Below are 15,637 nucleotides of genomic sequence, written 5' to 3'. Positions count from 1 at the left end.
GCTGTGTGGCCCTGAACAAGTCACTCAACCTCTCTGATTCCCTATTTTCTCATCTCCAAGATGGGAACAACGTTGCTTCAGTAACTGGAAGATGCCAGTAAAATTAACCAGAGGCTGCGGAGACTGCTTAGCAGGCCAGAGGGAAGAGGAAGAACAGAAGTAGAAAAGCCCCTCTCATTCCCAAGAGAGAACCTCCGCGTCTGTGGCACCTGCCGTGTGCAAACCACCCGGCTAGAGGTTGGCGTTTAGGATTTGCTGGGTAGGCCTTTCACTGTTGCCATTTTTCAGAAAAGAGAACTGAGGCTCAGTGAGGGGAGGCAACTTGCCCAAGTTCCATGGCAGAGTCTGGACTTGAACACACATCCTCTGACTTTGGAGCCTCCATCTTGGCCTGGCGACCCCAAAGCGCGGGCAGGGCTCACCCCACACACACCCTGGCTGAACCAGCCCCACAGGATTCGAGGGAGGGGAGAAACAGGGAAGGAAGGAGGTGAGAATGGAGGGGTGAGGGTGGAACACGGATGCACAGAAGGGAGAGTGGGGCTGATGGTCCCCGCCTGCCGAGGGTCTGAGGGCTGGCCTGTCCCCTGCTCTGGACCCACAGCCACTTCAGCTTCTGCCCATACGTCATACAGGGCCCCCCTGTCCCACTGCTGTGTGACCTCAGGCCAACCCCCTTAACCTCTCTGGCCATAGCTCTACCCGGGAAGGCCCATAACCCTGCCCCTTCCCACCCACCCTCCCAGCGTTGGGGGCCTGAGGGAAAGAGAAGGGGGGCTGGAGGGGCAGCCCCAGGGCTCTTGCACACAGCCACCAGCAGCGCCATGAGCCCCACAGTTTCCTGAAAGGCCTGTTTAGGAAGCAATTTAAGCTGCAAGAATTAGATCAAAGAAGCTGAAAGCAAGAGCCCAGAAATCAGCTCTAGCAATTCCAGTGTTCAGAGCCCAGAACCCAAGGAGGAGGAGCGAGCTGGCCGAGGTCACAGAGCCAGGCCGGTGGAGAATGAGGGCTCTGGCCACCCTCCAGGCCGCGCAGCGGCCAGCGCTGCTGGGAAGGTTTGCTCCTAGGACAGAAGGGAGGAGCGAACAGAGAGGGGGAAGCTCGGCTCGGCCCAGGTCCAGAACCGGGACCAGGCCTGGCTGGCTGAGGGTCTGACCCAGTTCAGCCATCTCTCCAGCCTCACCCCTGGCCGCCAGGCTGACCCTGGCCTACTTATGCCAGGCTCTCTGGCCCTGGCCTTTGCACAGGCTGCACCTCATGCCGACCGTCCTCCTGCACCCTCCATCTGCCCCAAGGTCGCCTCCCACTCCACCACTGAGTCAACACGCCCAGGGGGTCAGAGTCACCAGCCTCTGAGCTCTGCTCTCTCCCTCCAGTTCCAGGCATAACCACTGATAGATACAGATAAACCAGCAATCAGGAAGGCCAGCTTCTAAACCCTGGCCTCTTCTCCCTGGGTCTGAGCTTGGGGCTGGGGCACATCCTGTCTTCAGGACACTGAAGTCTGAGCCAGGCACTACCAGGGCAGCCTGAGCCTCCCAGCTGCCCCCCAGCCTGCCCTCTTCCCTCTGCCCCTGCCAATCTCGCTCCCCCCTGGGCCTAGGTTCCAGTGCTACGAGCTCCTTGTGGTCCACTCAGGGCCTCTGCACACACTGTTCCAGCCACACATGCACACCTGGAGAACTCTGGTCACCTTTCAAGACTCAGCCCAAGTACCTCCCACCTGTGCGACATTGTTCCTCCCCTTACCTCCACAGTCCTGGAACCCCTGTGACAGCGCCCGTTACATTGTACCCCATCTGCATATGACTCGTCTGCCTCCCCAGCCTACAGCCCTCCAGGACAGAGCCCACGTCCAGCTCCTCTCTGTATCCCTAGTGTCCAACATTGGGGAGCGGGGGTGGATTCAGTGAATTTGGGTTGAATGAGCCAACACAGATGATGCATGAGGAATTCCTTCACTGATGGGAAAAACAGGTTCAAAGAGTGCCCAGGACTCCCAAGGGGGATCAGCTTTCCGTGTCAGAGCTGCACCAGCTCTCAGGTCTCCTGAAGGCCAGGGCTCGCCCCTTCCCACTAGATCAGGCCTCTCTCTCTCTCTCTCCCCTCCTCCCCTCCTGTTCCTGATGCTGTCCGTGGAAAATGCAGCTAAAGCCCTGGAGCTCTCTGCTGTGGCCCAGCCCTTCTCTAGCTCCTGACGGAGACCTGGCTTTAGTTTCGCAATGTCCCCCTAAGCTGTGAGACCTGGACAGGCCACGTCACCTCTCTGGTCTGCATGGTCCTTGTGTGGAAGGAAGAGATAATGTGCCAGGGCCTCTGGGAGGATCAAATGAGACATGGCCGCATGGACTAGCACTTGGCAAACTTCAATGCACTGTGTCCCTGGGGGATGTCAGCATGGATGTCTGGGTCACATCTACTATGTGCCTCCCCTGCCAGGAGGGTTACAACAATTCAGGGTTCCTGTCCCCAAGGAACTTCATGGTCTACTGCAGCCAACAGACACAAGGCAGCATGGGATATGAGTCATTCCAGCAAGAGGGACACAAAGAAGCCTTCACAAAGGCCTGGACCCAGAATTCAGCTGTGCTTTAGGAGAGAAAGGCCACTCCAGGCAGAGGAAATAGCTCAAGCAAAGGCTCAGAGGCAGGAAAGCACAAGTTGATTCAGACCCAGCCTGGCACAGTGGGATTCCACAGACTGAGCATGGGGGCACTGACCCGGGTCAGAACAAGGGCATGGGAGCACCCACCAGGGAGCTCAGGGAACCCAGCCTTCCAGCAGGTCAGTCAGACGTGAGTTTGAATCCCAGCTGCGCCACTTAGCGCTGTGTGTCCTTGGGCAATTTACTAACCCCTCTGAACTGCTATCAGCCCTTCCTGGTTCCAGCCTCTAAGGTGGCATCTGCCCCGGGGCCTGCCCCATAGGAGCTCTATCTATCCTCACCTTGGAAACAGTGTGTACCTCCTTCCGGGAGGGTGTGCCCTGATCTGCTGTCCCTGGACCTGCTGGAGGTGGCAGGGACAGGCCAGGGGTGCGTGGGCAGAGTAAGGGCTCATCTTGCAGCAGGCCACAAGGAGCCAGCTACAGCGGGGGCAGATAGCACTGAGCCTTCCTGGACAGTTCAGCCACCGCAGCCAGGGGGAAACAGGAGACAGTTTCAGTCCCTTTTTTTTTTTTTTTTTTTTTGCGGTACGCGGGCCTCTCACTGTTGTGGCCTCTCCCGTTGCGGAGCACAGGCTCCGGACGCGCAGGCTCAGCGGCCATGGCTCACGGGCCCAGCTGCTCCGCGGCATGTGGGATCTTCCCAGACCGGGGCACGAACCCGTGTCCCCTGCATCGGCAGGCGGACTCTCAACCACTGCGCCACCAGGGAAGCCCTCAGTCCCATTTTTTAGATGAGAACATAAAAGGAACATGCACAAAACCTGCAGCCCATGAGCTGGACCTCAAGCCTCCAGCCTCCTCATCACACCAGGGCTTCCCAAAGCAGGCCCCACGTTAGTACTGTGATCATTTTAGGGGTCGCTCTAAATTGCTTTACGTGGCAGTAAATAAGTCAGTAAGAAAGTTATTCCCCATCCACTTCTCTCTCAAGGAGAACTCAGTTCGGTCCAGCAAGTCTTGAAACCCTCACGGCCCTTGCCCACCTACTTAACAAAGGAAGAGCCAGCCCCAGGCTCACAGCAACAGCACCTGGCTGCAACGGAAGGGATTTTTCTGTTGTTTTCCTTCAGTTTTAAGATTCTTCCAGTTACCTTGTACTTAGAGAGTAATACTGACTTTCCATTTAGAGTAAATGCACAGCTTCCTTTCAAAAATATCAAGGAAGAAGGAAGGTGATTTCCAGAAATCTGTTAAGTTCCCGGTGGTGCAGGCGGGCACCGCAGCATTACATCACACCTGGAGGGCAGGGTGCTGCCCAGGAAGAAGCCAAGACTGCGTTCCAGAACTGTGTGGCAGGGGAAAGTCACCTCCCCTCTCTGAGCCTTGGGGCTTCCACTAAGGGGTGGGATAACAGAGCCAGCACTCAGGGGGCCAAGAACAGCCGAGCCCATTTGAAAAAGAGCAGCTGGAGGACTCACAGGTGACAAGACCTTCCACAAAGCTCTAGTGATTGACACAGTGTGGGGCTGGCATAGGGTAGACAAACAGACTAGAAAGCCCTCCAAGACGAGGACACCTGATTTTGACAAAAGGTGACATCACAGTGCATTAGGGAAAGGATGGTCTTTTCAATGAATGGTGCTCAGGTGACTAGCTATCCGTGTGGGAAAAGCTTCATATTGACCCCGAACGAACGCACACTACACTCAAAAGCAATTCCACATAGACTGCAAATCTAACCGAAAGGTAAAACAGTGAAGCTTTCTGAAGAAAATATTAGGAAGAGAGCATATCCAAATGGCCAATACATGGAAGGAAAGTGCTGGACTTCACTAATCATCAAGGAAATGCAAATTAAAAGCACAATGAGATACCACTACGCCCTGACCGGAATGGCTGCAGGGGAAAACACCACACACACACACACACACACACACACACACACACACACACACACTCTCTCTCTCTCTCTCTCTCTCTCTCTCTCTCTCTCTCTCTCTCCCCCCCAAGTCCAGCTCTTCCACGTTGGCGGTGGGAGTGTCAACTGATACAACCACTTTGCAAAAACATCTGACCGCATCAATTAAAGCTGGACAAATGCATACTCTATCATTCAGTAATTCTACTCCTAAGTAGATACTGAACAGAAGCACGTGCACATGTTCACCAAAAAACAAGTACAAGAGTGTTTAGTGTCGTAGTATTTGTTATAGATAAAAATTAGAAACAACCCAAAATGTCCATCACCAGAAGAAAGGATGAATATGGTGTTTAATGGAATATTATACAGTAATGAAAATGGACAAATTATTGCTGCATGCAACTCATGGCTGGCTCTCATGAGCACAATAGTAAACAAGAGAACCATACTTCGATTCCACTGATGTAAAACTGGAAAGCAGATATAAGCCATCTATGGTGAGTTGAAGGCAGGATGGTGGCTGCCTTTGGGGGTAGTGACTGGAAGGGGTAGGAGGGGGGCTTCTGGGGTTCCAGTAACACTGCTCCTTGATCTGGGTGGTGGCCGCATGGATAGGGTCACAGAGCTACGTATCTATGACTTAAGCATTGTTCTGTAGGTCAGTTGTGCTTTAATAAAATCTTAAACAGAAAAAGCCTGTGCAGGGGCCCTGGGAAGAAGGCCTAGCTGAATCTAGTGACCCCGATCCCACCAGTTTTGGGGACATTACATACCCGTAGGGTTCTGCCTGGCACCCAGGGTGGGAAGACCCAGGGGGTGTAGAGCAGGGAAGAAGCCCAGGCTGGGTCACAGCACTAGTCCGGGCTCGGCCTTTTTCATGCACAGGCTGTGACTTCCTGCGAGCCGCCTCCTCTGTCTCTCAGGACACCTGTGGCTTTGACCCTTGAGGTCAAAGTCCAAGTCCAAGAGAGGATCCCACAAGGTCGGGGTGGCAGCCCCACACCCCACAGGGCACACACCACCAAAGCTTCCTCTCTGAGGAGGGGGTACCAACCAGCCAGGCCCCATCCTCAGGAGATGTTCTCGGCCCTGAGGGCAGGCAGGGCGCTCAGGGAAAGGAACTGAGCTGAGGCAGAGTGGCGGTGTGGGTGCGGGAGGAGACCACAGGCAAGGCTGCCCAGGATCCCAGCCAGAGGTCCCGGAAGGCCAGGCGCAGGGATCGGGCTTCATCCTGAGGTGATGGAGAGCGGGAAGGGTGCTGAGCAGGGGAGGGACTTGAGATCCACCTGGCTGCCACATGGAGAATGCACTGGAAAAGGACACGACCGGGGCAGCAAAACCGGAAGGCAGGCCAGAGAGCCTGTGTGCCCATGTGTGAACGCAGAGCTGGGTGGGAGGCAGACCCAACTCTACCTGGGGACCAGCCAGTTGCGGGAGTGAAAGGAGACTGCAGGAGGCCTGCTGCGGTCCCTCCTCTGTGCCCCAGTCCCCACACCCCACAGTGGGTGCCCATGGCGCAGCATGGCCTGGCAGAGTGGGTGTCATCCAGGGCCGGCCGAAGGAGCCAAGGATGCCCGACAGACAAAGCTCCCCGACCCCGGCCCCGCTCCCTCAACCTCCCACCACATCCCACTCCAGGCAACAGAGCCCCCTCCCCTACGCCACATGACCAGGGAAGGGCTGAACAGCTGCAGCTTGTAATTCAGGGAACAGTCAATTCCAACGTGCTCATCTTCTTTGGCACCCCTCTGGGCTGGTCCTGAGCTGACAGGAGGGGGTCAGATCCTCACAGCAGTCCCAGGGAGGAGAGGCACGGGGTGACAGGCACAGACCAAGAACTAAGCCAGACACACTGTGGTCAGTGGTCCCAGAAGCAATGCATGTTGCAGGTGGGGCTATAGGGGCAGGAAGAATGGTGGTGTCTCTCCAAGATGGAACTGGACAGAGCAGGGCTGGAAGGCTAGGCGGGAATCTGCAGGGGGAGCACGCAGGCAGGATGCACTGCAGGTGGAGGGAAGGCCAGGGTGCAGAGCTTTGAGTGGGGAAAGCTGGCAGGACCGGGTTTGCAAGACTGGGATGCCGGCTTTGGGAAGTGGGCTCTCACTGAGGGCATGGGGCAGCCAGGGAGGGGTGGAGGGGTGAGACCGAGGGTCAGGTGCTGAAGTAGTAACGCGGGCCAGGGAGAGCCTCAGCCAGAGCCAGGGCAGGGAAGGCCAGAGGCCAGGGAGGGGGCCTGGAGCCTCAGAGTTTGGGTTTTATCAATGAGTTCCTTCCCTTTTATTGTAGAGCCACTCCCACTCCTCTCTTGCCCCACGAGCCACCGTTTCATTAACATGCTCAACACATCTCTCTGTGTCCGACTGTGGTTGTGTTGTGGCCTCCCAGGACCCCATCTCCCCCATGCACCCTGTGCTGAGGAACGGATGGCAGGGTGGCGGGGGAGAAGGGGCGAGAAGCGTGAGCTGCGCCGGGGCCACGGGGGCTCCGGCAGCAGAACCAGGGGGCCAGGCCCAGTGAGTCACTCTGGCCAAGGCCAAGCAGGCGTCACCGGGACTGGGAAATCCTGTCTTTCTTCTCCACTGCCCTCCCCTTATGGTTTCTATCTGTGTCCAATCCAGTCTCCACCCAGCTGCAGTGATCTTTCTAATACGTAAACCCGACCAAGCGCTCTGTGCTAAGAGACAAGTGGGTCTGGAGGGCAGGGCCAGGCGTGTTTGGGGCTCAGGGTCCCTCGCTGGTCCTGGGGGGCAGCGGTCCTGGGGTGCTGATGTCCCCCGGCCGGCCGTGTCTATGAGGGGAAAGCTAGCCTCGGGGCTGGCTCGCTGTGTGGCCTCTGCCCCTCAGCGGTTCCCACTGGGACTTGGGTGTTGTGAGGAGGGGGCCGGGGAGCCTCAGTAAGCAGGTGAGATCCAGCTGGATCTGCCGGGCATCAGCAGGGACAGGAAGAAGCTGGGAACCTTCATGGGCAGCAGGCTGGCCAAGGCTCAGCATCGGGCAGGGTGAGCAGCTGGCTTGGGCACTGAAGGTCACTGGGCCTGGGAAACCCAGCCCAGCAGCATATCTGGTGAGAAAGTGCAGAGGGAGGGGCAGGTGCCACTGAGCACCGGAGCAGCAGCGGTTCTTCCTTACCCTACTGGGGCGGGGTTGACACCTGCAGCTCACAGGTGCTGCTCACTCCCCACAGGGGAAACAACCTACAAAAATGAGACTTGATCAGGTCACTGAAGCTGCCTCAGCTCCACTGGGCTGTGTGACCTCAGGCAAGACCCTGCCCTCTCTGGCCTGCAGGCTCTCACCATTGAATGGTGGAGAGGGGGACACTTCTTGCTCTTTTCCAATCAGCTATGTTTGTCACCAGGACAGCCTCTTTTTCTGCTTCCTGCATAGGTAGTCTGTGCCTCTCGCACCACCTGCCTCCAAGAACCAAGGTTGGAAACCTGGTGGGATGGTGCCCATTTCTCAGACTGGGAAACTGAGGCTCAATTCCTAGGTCAAACTCCTGTACACCCTCAGAAATGAGCTGTACTGTTCTCATTGCACAGATGAGGCCCAGGGGGCGCAGAGAGGGAAGAGGTGCATTCAGGACAGTCAGGAGCCTGTCTCATGTCAGAGCTCTGCTCTGCCTGGCCCACCACTCCCTCCCTCAAGCAAAGGCAGTGACCCACTCATCAGCTCCAGGGAGTCCCACTCAGCCGCACGCCCCCATTCAAACTTCCCACACCTGCTCTGCGCCTGGCCAAGGGGGCAGCGAAAAGTCGGACCAGGCTCAGCCCGGGAGGTCAGCCTGGTGGTGGAGAGACAGCAACCCCAGCACCAGCCAGAGAGATCTGCTCTAAGAGGGCAGTGATGCGTTCAGACGGGGCAGGAAAGGCTCGAGGAGGAGGCGGCATCTAAGCAGGAGCTCATAGGGTGGGCTGTGATTTTTAAGAGACAGAACTGGAAGGTTCAGAGGAAGACGGAACCTCCTGGGAGGAGGAAACCATTTAGGCAAGGCGGGAGGACAGGGTGCAGGGGAGAGGAAGAAAGGGCTAGCAAGGCAACACTGCCACAGCCAGGTTATGGGGACCCTGAAAGCCAGGCTAAGGACTCGGGAGCGTGCCAGGGTGTGAGCTGGGCTCCTGGAGGATTCACAAGAAGTCTGGATGGAAAGGAGGCCAGGACGCAGGCAGGGAGACCAGGCTCTAGAAATGGACCTGCAAAGCATGGCCTTGGCCATGGAGATCCATGCAGACCCACACTGGGGCAGGGGCCACAGCGCACAGCCAGGTGCTGTCTGGGGGTTTGGCTGGGGGTCCTTCCTTGGAGGCACCAGGAGGCTCACGACCTCCCAGGATGACAACCACGTCTCTGGGCAAGCGGCGTGCTGGCGGCACTTCCGGGCCCCATGTCACATTCCTGCCCGAAGCAGCCTTGAACGCCAGTGCCTCCTCCTCCCCGAGCCCAGAGGAGAAATCAGAGCCTCGGAATGTCCCGTCCACATCCTTATCTTCAGATGGGGAGAATGAGGCCAGAAAGGGACAGGAACAGTTACCTCTTTGTGCCTCAGAGTTCTCATCTATGAAATGCAGGTCTCCTGCTCTGCTGGCCCAACCTGCCCTCACCCCTGGCTCCCCTCACACATCTCTGCTCTAGGCAGGGCTTAGCCCCAACTGTCCTTGGTATACTCATCTGCAAAATGGGGCTCCCGGCCTGGCCTTCACAGGGTGACGGTGGGGATCAAGTGACCCTGCACAGCACTGGGGCTAGTGAATGAATGTCTGAGATGCACTCCACTCTGGAAGGCTTAACCTACTCTTATGTTAAGGACCCCAGGATGGGGTCTGGTCTCTGGGTCAACCTGTGGGGACACGCCAGCACGCTCCCCTCTTCCAAACATCCCTGAGCTCTGCCTACTGTGGCCTCAGGCTGGGCTCAGGGCCAGAGATGCAGCAGCCCAGGCTCTGCCGGCAAAGGCTCCTATGCTGAGGCGGAAGCAGACACTGAGGGTGACCCCCTCGGGGAAGCAGCTGTGGGCCCCATGGCGCCTGCAATGACACTGCAGTTGGCTCCTGTGGTAGGCTGAATAACTGCTCCCCAAAATGCCAACATCCCAATCCCTGGAACCTGAGAATGTTACCTTAGACGGCAAAAAAGACTTTGCAGATGTAATTAAGGATCTTGAGATGGAAAGGTTATCCTGGATTACCCGGGTGGGCCCTAGATGTAATCACAGGTGTCCTTAAGAGGGGGACAGAGGGAGATTTGACTCCAAAAGAGGAAAAGGCAATGAGGTTACGGAAGTAGAGAGAATGGGGTGATGAGGTCGTGAGGAACGCAGACAGCCACAAGGAACAGAGGCTCCCCTGGAGCCTCCAGAGGCAACCGGCCTGACACCTTAATTTTAGCTCATAAGACTCTTTTCAGCCTTTTGACTCCAGAACAGTAAGAGAATAAATTTGTGTTGTTTTAAGCCACTAAATTGGTGTTCATTTGTTACAGCAGCGAAAGGCAATGTGTACCATTAGTATCATTCCTGTGGGTAAGTATGTAGTCTCACACCTCTCTCCTGCTCAAGGAAGTGAGTGAGCGAGGATGAACTGCTCCAGTGGAAAACAAAGCCACCCCAAACTCCAGTGTCTTAGTTACTATATTATTAGTAACACACCAGTTGAGTCCTACCACCGCACCCTGACTAGCAGAAGTTACCCAGCAGTGGGCAATGGGGCAGGGGCTGGCTGGGCAGGGGCAGGCAGATCAGGCCAGCAGGCTCTCTGCCTTTTGTCCCCCAGGCTGCAAGATCCTGAGGCCATCCTGGGCATACCCTGAAAGTGCTGGCCGGCTGGGTACCAATGAATGGGCTTGGTCTAGTCCGGCCACCAGTCCCCTGTCTCACAGCTGACCACATGCACCACTGTGGCAGAAAACCACAGTCCACGCCCACAAGCCACCATGGCCTCAGCCAGTGGCACCCTCATACCCCTGGTCCTGGGAAAGCTGAGACCCCTAGAAACACATCCCTGAACAATCAGAACGGGGAGCAATAGCTCGGGCCATTACAGGCCAGCAAATGTTCACATTTCGCAACTTCCTACGTCCAAGCCTGAAGGCTGGCTTCCTAAAAAAACCTGGATTAGAACCCCAAAGGGACTTGGCCCATTTTGCCATTAGTGAACAGGGAAAGGCAAGGCCTGAGGCCAAAGTGAAGTCAGCAGCTCGGCCTGAACTAAAGTGAGGCAATCCCAGGGCATCACCATCGACCCAGGGAGGAGGAGAAGCTGCAGAGTCTGGGGCCCTCAAGGCGAGGCCCGGGAGGCCAGCCAAGGAATGCTTTGAGCAGAAAGGGTGAGGCATGAAGGGGCAGAAGAGGTCTCCGGAGGGGCTAGAGGGGTGGAGGGGAGGGGGTTCTAAAGGCACTCAAAACACTTGAGGACCCTGGGGCAGAGAAAGTCAGGCGTGAGGTGAGAAGACCAGCAGCAGACAGACTTCTCACCTGCCAGGCCCCAGATAGTGAGCCCCGCCACAGGAGGGCTGAGAAGGCCACAGTTCTCAACCACTGAAGCCAAGAGGGGCTTCCACTTCAACGGGAGAGACCCTGTTTCCTTTCACCCTTCTCCTCCCAAAGTCGGCCCCTCCTTCCTCTGGGTTGTCCCTCCCCCAGGGAAGAAGGGATTAAGTGGTGCTGACTGTTAGGTACTATTAGTTATAATGACTACCAGACACCATGTACTTCGCAAAGCACTTTCGGGACTTAACTTCATCATCAACCCTTAAATCCCTATGACTAGGCAGCATTTACCCCCATTTTGCATATGAGGAAACTGAGACTCACAGGGGAAGTTCCCTGCCTCAAGGTCACGTGCAGAGCCAGTCTCAGCGAGGAGGAGGCGTGACACAATGACAGGCCCTGCAGGTAGGAGAGGTCATGGAGACAGGCTTCCCTGTGGCCACTGGGGCCTCCGGGAGGGCCACCTGTTCAGGGATCAGGGCTTCAGGGCTGTCCTGAGAGCCCACAGGGAAGGCAGGGGCAGAAGCAGCCAGAGACAGCACTGGCCTGGGAGCAGTGGCCTGGATGTCACCCCCCGAAGCCCACAGGCCTCTCACACTTCATCGACTTCCCCCAAACCCGCTCCACCCCCAGTGGTGGCTCCCCTCCCCCCCCTCCCCCCTGCTCCACCACCCCTCCTGTGCAGGCTCTGGGAAGCCCCATCAGATGCCCCCCTCAGGTGCCAAGCCTAGCCCTGGGTGGGGAGCTGGGGAGGGGAGAGGCAAGGGGAAAGAGGAAGGGGCCTCCCCCTGCTCGGGGCTCCCTAGCAACTCACCCACCACAGAGCCAAAGACGACACTTCTGGGATGCACTTCTGATGATTTAATGCCCCTCCCTATGGGCTATCATTCAGTTACATGTGTCCAGGCCTCTACCCATCTATTCCTTGGGCCTGCAGTGCCCTGCCCTTGCTTTTCTGCTTGGTGAACTTTCCATCCTTCAGCACCCAGCACCGATATATCCTTTGCAGTGAAACCTTCCCCAGTTCCTGGGCAGGGACTGGCACCCAGCACTGGGTGCAACTCTGGGCAGGGGCTTCTCGGTTTGACCCATCTGCCTCGTCAGTCAGAAGAGAGGTTCCTCAGGGCCCCACCTAAGCACATCGAAGTCCAGGCTCCCAGCTCTGGCCTGAAGCAGCAACAGCTGTGCCCAGCTTGCCCCGCCCTCAGCCTGGGAAAGCAGCCAGGCCTCTCCACCCCCACCCCAGGACTCTGGGGACTGCAGCAAAGGCTAGGCCCAAAGACCCTGGGTGGGAGGCTTTCAATCCTTGCAGCAGAATACAGTAGTTTCTTCAGGAGGCCTCACACTCATAGGGTAGGCTGAGCCCCACACTCAAACACCCTCCCTTCCAGGAAGTCTGCCCAGATTTCTCCCTCCCCAGAATCCTACAAATAACTGCCCTGGGCACTTCTCTCTTCGATGCTGGTGTAGGGAGAGGATTCTGGTTTGAGAGCCAGGGCAACCCAGCTGCAAATTCTGGTTCAGCAACCCTGAGAGAGAGAGTAGGTCACTTCACCCTCTGTGCCTCACTCTCCTCCACCCTGTGGGGTCTGGGGCTGAATCCCACCACAGGAAATGAAGCCTGGCGAGAACTTGGCACCTGTTAACGATCCGGCCTGCTTCACCTCTGGAACCCAGGTGGGTCTCCTCAGATGCCCAACTCTGAAAGGTGGTGGCAGGATCAGAGCAGCCCGAGATCCATTCTCCCCCAGCTGTCCCTGCCTCCCTGGCCCCCTCACACACACACCCAAGCTCAGCAGCCCAGGAGAAAAGGCCCCTATTCAACCTGGGAAGATGGTGAGGAAGGGAATCGATTGTGGCCTTGCCCCCTTTCCCAAGCCGGGGGACGGAGGATGGGGAGGTACCCGGGAGGGGTTGTGGAATTAAATGGGTGGAGGCCTGGGAAGGGACACGAAAGGGGAATTGTGAGGAAGAGGAGGGCAAGGGCCGGTCAAGCCACGGGAGGTAAACCCCGGCGCGTAAGCACCATGAAACCAGCTCCGGACACTCGGGTGCAGTGGGAAGAGGCCCCTAGCCTCGAGCGGGGGTGGGGACGAACCCCCGGGGCCGGGGCGGATCCTGGAGGTCCCCCCCCACCCCGGGCCTCAAAGCCAGCGCTCACCTCCTTCCTCCCCGGCTGCAGGATGTGCAACCCCACACCCACCGATTCGCGCTCACAGGGCACGCGCTGGCCCTCGCTGCACCCATAACACACACACACACACACACCTCCGAAACACACACACGAACACACGCGCGCTCGCACACACCTCCCTCTGCGCAGCGCCTCCTACCTGCCGCGCCGCCGCGGGTCCAGCGGACTCGGGGATGCCGGGCTCGGCGCTGGCACTGGAGCGGAAGCTGGACCGGCCCCCTCAGCTGCCTCTGGCTCCGGCCGGAGATCAGCTGGGGCTGGCCTGGGGCGGGGCTCGAGCTAGGACTCCCAGGCGGCGGGGCCCGCCCAGCGGCCTCCGCCCATTGGGGGACAGAGGCGTGGTTTCCAGCTGGGCGGGAGGGCCAGGATTGCAGCGCATGCGAACTGGCGCCGAGCTGTGAGGTGAACGGGCAGGAAGGTGGCTGCAGAGTTCCCGCTGGAGAGTAGGTGAGGATTTGGGGGCCTGCGCGGCGCAGCCCGACCCCTCTCGGCTTGATCGGGCCCGCTCTCCGGTCCCTCCCTCCCAGCATCTCCGGGAGTTCCCCAGAGCCCAGCCTAGGTCGGCACCGAGGCAGGGTGCTGGGAAAAGAAGGACTGGAAGAGGCGAGCGCTATCTCCATGTCCATATCCATCCCCAAGATTCTGGATGGAGGAGCGGGACCCAGACCCCAGGAGTCACAAGGAGGGCCCTTGTCAGATGGGGAAAGCAAGCTCCAGGCCCGTATTGAGTATTTATTTACTCAATATGCTATGATGGGGCGACAGCAGGAGGGGCATATTTCCCACATAAGACTGAGAAGGTTTGTGAGTGACCAGCCCTAGCACACAGTAGGGGCTCTGGGACGGCAGGGCAGACGTGTTTGTTATGCTCATCCGAGGCCTGTGTCAGCCCACTTCGCAGATGGAGAAGCCCAGGCCCACTCATCTCTCCTTCCAGTGTTCCCAGTGTACCTCTAAGTCACTCTGACTAATCAGCCCCCCTTTTGTATTTCTGACTGTTGGAGCCACAAGAGGAGTGTTTTGTGGTGGTTGCAAGAATGTACACTGGACTCACTGCCTGGGCTCCTATTAGCTGTGTGACCTTGGACAAGTGACCCAAACTCTCTGTGCCCCAGTCACCTCACCTATAAAATTATTATAGTAGCACCCACTCCATGCTGTTGTTGTGGGGATTAAATGGACTGAGCCATGTAAAACCCCTAGAGTGGGCCCTGACTCAAAGTAAGTGCTCTCGATGTTATTTCAATCTAGCCCAACCCCCTCATTTTCTGAAGACACTGGGTCCCAAGAGCAGAGACATGTACACATGGCTGGTTAGAAGCCCAGCCATCCTAGGATGTTAGAACTGGAAGGGCCCACCTCAGAGCCCATCTCTGGCAGCTCCCACCTTCTCTGAGAGATGAGGAAAGAGACCTAGAGAGGGACAGTGACCTGTCCAGGGCACCCAGCCTGGTGCAGTGGGGGAGGCATTGGCCCTGCTCTTGTTGGGGGTTAAGATGGAGAGGTTTCCAGACAAGCCAGGAAGAGCTTGGTCTCCCAAAAAATTGGGGGAAGGGGCGGGGCTCTGATGATGCTCTGGCCCCAAGTCCCTGCTGGTCGGTTGCTATAAACTGATTCCCGTGCCATCATGGGGCCTGCTGTGCAGGTGCTTTTCCCATGTAATTCTCACAACCACCTTGGCAGGAGCCCTCATTAGCCCCATTTTACAGATGATAGAACTGAGCCTCAGGAGATGCCCCGGTCACACAATCAGGAAATAGCAGAACTGGGATCCTCCCTACCCTGTCTGACTCCACTCGTGCCCTTCCCCTCTTCCTCCTCCTCTATCCCCCTCCTCCTCTTCTCTCCCCCAGGGAAAGGCCACCTCTGATGGCTTCTTGACTGGATGTCCAACCTCTGCTGCATCCCCCTGTAACTGGGAGCTCATTTCCTCACAGGGCAGCCCTTTCTACTTGTCTTGGGAGAGTCTCTGTCACCCAGAGCTGTGACCTAGTTCCCTCTTCCTAGCTCTGCAGGACTCCATAGCCTCCACCCCACCAGAGCCCTGGAGAGAATCTTCTTTGCTACAGGCCAGCAAACCCCTATCGTCACTGCTCCTGTATGTAACGAGTTTCCCAAGTGAAATCCTTATAATAATAATTTCTTTTAAAAATCCCAACAGATCTAATTGTCTAGCTATTGTTTGAGAACCCTAAAGGAAGCCCCTTGGCATGGGAAATGGCTCAACACGAAGGCTCCTAACGCCTGGTGTCTTAGGGTAAAATATTCAAGTAACCATTCAAGTTCCCCCACACCCATCTAGCCAAGGGGACGGGATCGCAGGGAGAGAAGTGGAGTTGGACATACAGAACTTTTCAGGACATGCAGAACTAATAGTATTCTCCTGAGAGTTTGAGAAATGGGAGAGTCACACTGGACTCCAGGGGAGAGC

The 15,637-nt window shown here is 57.2% G+C and overlaps 1 protein-coding gene across 3 annotated transcripts in view; it reads right to left on the bottom strand.

Annotated features, from left to right (window-relative positions):
• CAPN5 (calpain 5) overlaps window positions 1–13,523 on the bottom strand; it is a 52,806-nt gene extending 39,283 nt beyond the window's left edge. Inside the window, exon 1 of one of the 3 annotated variants that reach the window (XR_007478834.1) lies at window positions 13,346–13,523. The gene's annotated coding sequence lies outside the window, so the exon portion shown is untranslated. The remainder of the gene's footprint in view (window positions 1–13,345) is intronic. The other 2 variants (XM_004279822.3, XM_033405788.2) reach the window with 2 other exon arrangements.
• Between the last annotated feature and the right edge of the window lie 2,114 nt (window positions 13,524–15,637).

The sequence above is a fragment of the Orcinus orca genome, chromosome 8 (assembly GCF_937001465.1).
Source record: "Orcinus orca chromosome 8, mOrcOrc1.1, whole genome shotgun sequence".
Lineage (NCBI taxonomy): Eukaryota > Metazoa > Chordata > Mammalia > Artiodactyla > Delphinidae > Orcinus > Orcinus orca.
This window is presented reverse-complemented; position numbering and strand designations above follow the sequence as displayed.